The following is a 6000-nucleotide window of genomic DNA, read 5'->3' as shown; positions in this document are numbered from 1 at the left end:
GGAAGCACAAAGGATTTCATTAGATAGCAAGTTCACCGGTGGAGAAATAGATCCTGATGTCGACAAGCTATGCAAACTGTGATATGGAGAAGAATGCTAAGTAAGGCAAATGCATAATCATTATTAAAAATGTCTTCCTGACCTGACAAAGGGAGGAGCGGGCCAAGCAGTGTTAAGGGCATTGGCAATAACGTCGGTCAGAAGCAGTGAAGAGGTGACAGCACTTTGATGAGGAGCACGTTTGTGCCTTATTGCATCCCTTATTGCACAAAATAGGAAAGTAAAATGGAAATCTTAGAGGTGGCTGGATCCTCAGATGACTTACACTTACAGTTATGGTGCAATAAAGTTTGTCCTCCCTGCTCAGTTAAAGTTACATCTCCCAAAACATCTTGGAGGTGTGCACTTTCCTGATAAGTTCACATATAAGCCCCGTATAAGCATGGTGTAGTATATTTACTATGCACAGACGGATGTTCAATTTTTAGCAGCATTTGTGCTGTTTAATCAGACACCATCAATGTGAAAATGACACTCAAAAGTAAATATGTCAGATTTATTTTACCCAATATTATTATTACTATTTTTCAGCTTATACCACCTTTAATGATGCTTTTGTCCCTCTGCAGGATTGAATAGCTGAGTTTCAGTGGGACCAAGAGCAGCGGCCATTGCAGGCTGTCAAGTAAGAGTGTTATTTTCATAAAGACATTGATAGTATCAGGCATAACGTTAAGGTAATCCAGGTCAAACATTATCACATGCATATGCAATCTATCTAACACCATAACTAGTCATCTAAATGTCTGCTTGCTTCTTAATCCCACTATGTCTCTTACCTTTGAGGCTTTAACACAGTTTATACTGTCTGTGTTTTTTTGTTGTTGTTTTAAAAAAAAAAAATGTTTTACTTTGCTCCTGCCCCTGTCCTTAATGTCCTGTCTCTCTCTCTCCCTCCCTCTCTGTCCCAGCACCAGATGGAGGTTTTGTTGTCGGTCAGTCGTAGCTCACATCTGCACCCCGCTCTCCACTGTCAACCAGTCGGTCCTAGAGCGTAAGTAAGACCTTAATACACCCCACACTAACGCTACTACTCAGATCTCTCTTGCACTTGCACAGTAATTGGTTTCTATCCCAACAATAGCTAATGCACATTTTATCATATTCTAACTTTGCTGCAGGCGAGCAAATGAAAAACTGGCAGTGAAAATAAAAGAGCAAAGTACGAAGATCATGCATCTCCGCCAAGAAAGAGAAAGTGGACAGATGAGGGTTATATATGTGTGTGCGTGTGTGTGTGCGCGCGTGCACTTTACTTGCAAATTCAACAGTGCACTTTCTTTCTGCATATGCGTTTGTCTTTGTGTGAATGTGTATCTTTGTGTGTGTGTGCGTGTGTGTGTGTGTATACAGGAACACAAATCCACCTGCAGGAGCATGTGGAAGCTCGGCAAATTGAGGTCAGGAGACTTAAAGCTGAGCTTGACAAGAAGAGGATTGAAGAGGAGAAGATCCAGGTATATACCAAGAAATACACACAGACCTGCAAATATTGTGATGCAGGTCAAAATTTCACATTTTCAGGTCTATGTGTACATGTTGGACCCTTACAGAAACATTGTGCAGCGCCATTCAGATCTTTTAGCATAATTAACACACTACAAAGAACTGACTGCTGAAACTCATCAGAGACATTCATCAGAGTTTTGAAAATGTACCGAGGATGCTCTGATATTTTTCTGTGCTGAAAAATAATGACATTTTTTATTTTTAGACACATGTTTCATTTGATGTTTTTCCAGCCAGGAACTAATTACCTACTCCGGCATCACCCGCACTCATGCACATGTAGGATCTTGCTTTTGTGGTGCTAATCAAACACACACACCATCATCTCACAAAGTTTATATTTAACGGATTGATTAAGTTGAAACGGAGCATTACTTTGTTTGAATTTGCCCTAAAAGTGTATATGGTGTATTTGCACAGCATAGGTTTGTGCCATGAATCCATATGAGCTGTAAATACATTAACTAATTGCGCACAAAGTAAACGTGCATTACATATTCAGTAGATTGCTTTAAATAGCAACACAAGCAGCCACAGGATGCAGCATGTATTGCAGACCAGAATGGGAAATGTTAGTGCAGCAGCATGACGTGAGCTGTCAGTCTTTCATTTAGAAATACAACTTTTTCATCAGCAGCAGTGAATTACGTTGTCTCTGAAAGCCCTTGCATCTGTTAAACACATCTGATGCGGCACGGTTGTTGTTAGTGTGTCTCCTCTGAACAAGTTTACAAGCGACACGTTGCAGACTCTGACCTGAGACGGTCCAAGATTTTGTAACTTTGGCTCTGATCATTCTGCCGTGTTAAACTGTTATAGTCCTGGCAGCGACCCCACTTCTCCTCTGAAAGAGGGGTGGCAAATCCATACAAGCCCCTCTCTGTGACTACACGTTCTCTGCTTTCGCTCCGGCCGACTCCAGAGACAGTGTCAGTGACAAAGCGGCGAGCTTTCAGACGGAGCGTGAGTGTTTCTGGAGTGGCTCATCTGAAACATGGGTCAATACAAACACTCACCGGCACATCACAGACAGTATCACTGAAAAGCAAAGCTGCTGCATAACTCCCAGGATTTTATTGGCTGTCATGTTGATTTTTCTTGTTCTGGGATTAGCATAGGCCTCGGTGTGTTTGTGTGACTAATGGTCTGTGTTTTCCAGCTGTGAAATCGGCAGCCTGAGAGCCCCGAACAGCCTGCACATCAGTGTTTGAAGCCCCCCACCCCACCCCACCCTCACCTCACCCTCCTCCATGCCCACCTCACCCCACCGGGGCTGTGCCTCTGGGCCCTGCCGCTAATGCAGCCGCCCCCCCCCCCAGCACATTTCTCTCTCCGTCTCACAGAGCACAGACTCTCTTTTACATACAACCATGTTTAGCACTCCTCTCCTTCTGCACCCGCGCTGACCCCCCGTTATAATCTGCTCGACTCTTCCCCCAGCGTGTGTCATCCCCCACCTGTGTGGCCCCGGGCCCCACGACTGATGGCTAAAGCTTGTTAACACTGAAGACACATTTGTGCAGTTAGCTGGGAAATGTTGAGGGTGGCTGTGATCAAAGGTCTCACCTCCCTGGCGCCGCTCAGAGCCGGGAAACTTTTCGCTCAACCAACCCCCGATGACGTCGTCTCTCCTCTGGACAGACAGGCGGATGAGTGTTAGTCGCAGGTAGCGTTCACCGAAGGCCACATGGGACACTTTAAGTAAACATGTCACTCAAGCGTCACCATGGAAACTTCTAACTTTTTCTAAATAAAATATGAATTCCGCGTGTTGCTCGAGAGAGGGGTTATTTGTCGGAGGAATGGTGTCCCACAGTTGAAGCCATCTAATTTTCCTCAGCCAATACCACCGCCTCACAGTAAGCCAGATTTGTGTTACCTGACATTTGCCTGCAACACAATTCTACCCCGATATCCTCTCAAATTGAAAGGAGGGAAATTGGGGCTGATTGAAGGGATAAGTTTTGGTGGTGGGGAGGACAGACGCAGCACGAGAGTGAAGGGAGAAAGATGTGAACCCAATCTGCCATGTGTTGACTGTACTGAATAGGGTCTTGTGCTAAGAAGAGCCTCTCTATCCCCTCATTCCCTCTGTTTACTTTGAGCTTCACTGCCCTTCTCAACACAGGCATCATTGCAACCAGAACACACACACACACACACACACATCCTTCTCTTCCCAGCTTCAGCAATATCACCTGCATCACCAGAGACACAGCTGCTCCTTTGTATGCCACTAGTTAAAGAGATGACAGCTTAACCAGGACTAGAAGGGATTTGATAGTTTGTTTATCCGTTAGGAAAAGTGGAATGAGCGTTGCGATTGGTATTAAGAGATCTGTGGCATGTCTGCATATTTGCTCGATTTGCAGTGGTCTGACAGCTCTTGATGTGTGTTTATTTGTGGACACCGCTGGAGAACTGATGAAAACTCAGCCCCATTAATGGCCGCTGGGTGACTGGAGCAAAGTCCAACTAATGTTTTGGAGCATTTCAAAAACCTGCAGGGAGCCAGGAGTATAGATGTGGGCTGAAAGCTAACCAGTGATCCAGGGAATAATAATAAATAGATAAATAAGTGGATGAAATGGCATGAGGGGAGCTAGTGAAATACCACATCTATTCTCACGCAGCACGTTTGTTTATTTATGGCGTCTGAAGGCCTGGTCTGGATGCTGGGTGGGGGCTGAGGGAATACTTGCGCAGGCTTTCCCTCTCACAGCCCAGCTCCCTAGCTTTCATTAAGTGTCATTACCAGTACTTTCAGAAAGCTGGCCAGGCTGAGACCTGACATCCCCTCTACAGATAGTTGGCCATGCATATGGATGGATTTCTGATCCCTCTTATCCACCACTGAGGAGGGAGAATTAGGCCAGTGAGAAGGAGAGTAGGGGGCTTAAAGGGTGCATCCATATCTGACTTTAATGGCAAAGATGGAGCTATTACTTTAGTTGAGGGACAGTGTTCATGCTTGGTTTGTTTGCTGTGTATATGTCACTCAGGTTATCAACACTGTGAGTGTTTCACTTAATATCTTCCCTTTTTTATGACCATATGGGTCATGTACACCCATGTCTGTGCGATCAAATACATTTTACGCTCATGTGAAGAATTGTATTTTCATTTCAGCCAGTTGTACAATCTACCCACAGTGCCATTTAAAAATGTGCATTTCCAGCAGCATGGCATTCATTAGCAATTTGCTCTTCCAGTTCACTTACTTTGAGAATGTCCCCTGATTGATGGGGGGGCTTGTTCTGTTTATTTGTATATCAGGAAATGAAATATTCATATTGTACGCTTTTCCGAGCAGAAGTTATCTAGATTCAGTGTAAATGGTACTTGGGATTAGATTTTCACAGCAGATTGCTGTTATTAAGGGGAAAAAGCCAACTCCTTTGAGCAGTCATCTTCCTGGGAGGCAATCTATTTCTCTTTCACGCAGCCAGAGTGCTGGACCAGGCTCTTAATGCACTGAAGCAAAAGTGCTTCGGTCCGCAACCTTTCACGCCTTCAGCTCTCCTTTATGTGATTGAATAGTTAATAACTATGAGTCGCCTTTGAAAGCTCTGTGCCGTTGGTCCTTCTGAGGCACTTCTCTTCTTTTTGTCTGTTTGGCTGCTGTACCTGCCCATTGCTCTGTCTGCCTGCATGTCTACTTGCCCCAGATGCCAAGTCAACTGATAGCCCACCTCTTCTCCACCAGCCCCTCTTACTTTTATCTTTGTCTCTCGCCTGACTTCCCGCTTGTGTGTCTGGCTGTCTGGCTGTCTTAGTCTGTACATCAGAATTTTGAGGGCGAGGGATCAGCTTTTTCATCTCCGACTTCCTCTTTCTCTTCCTATACACATTGGCACAAACAGACACACACATACTCACTCGCACAGCTCATTAGCCCATCCCACGCTCACAGCTCTGGCAGAATGTGACCCTGCCTAATTGTGTACCATGCTCATTTGTTCTCCCTGCATGATGTGACGATTGCTTATTTATTCTCCTCAGGGCTCCCATCTCACATTAAAATGATTGACTCATTTCATTCACTGCACATTTTCGAGCTTTATTTGATAAGCTCATTTCCCTTGGCATTCAAATCCCTCCTTTTCCCATGCTTAAAAGTTATAATGTTAGCGAGGCACATTATTATTCATACTCTGGATTGTTTCTTCGGCTAATTATCTGTGTTAGGAAATAGTTTTGCACGTGTGATTCTGTTTATTCCGGTGGAACTGAGCAGCACAAAAGGGCAGACATTAACAATGCGGTTGGAATAGCTCAGGAGCCAACTGTGTACACAAAGCTGGCATACGCGGTCAACAAGAAGCTTAAGAGGGATTGGGACTCTGTGGAAACTCGACCAGAATAAGCAGAGCAAATTTGCATCCTATTAGAATTTACATCTGGTTAGAGACCTGTTTTACAAATAAAAAA

The sequence above is a fragment of the Trachurus trachurus genome, assembly GCF_905171665.1.
Source record: "Trachurus trachurus genome assembly, chromosome: 3".
NCBI lineage: Eukaryota > Metazoa > Chordata > Actinopteri > Carangiformes > Carangidae > Trachurus > Trachurus trachurus.
The sequence above is the reverse complement of the archived record's forward strand: the minus strand, read 5'-3'. Positions refer to the sequence as shown.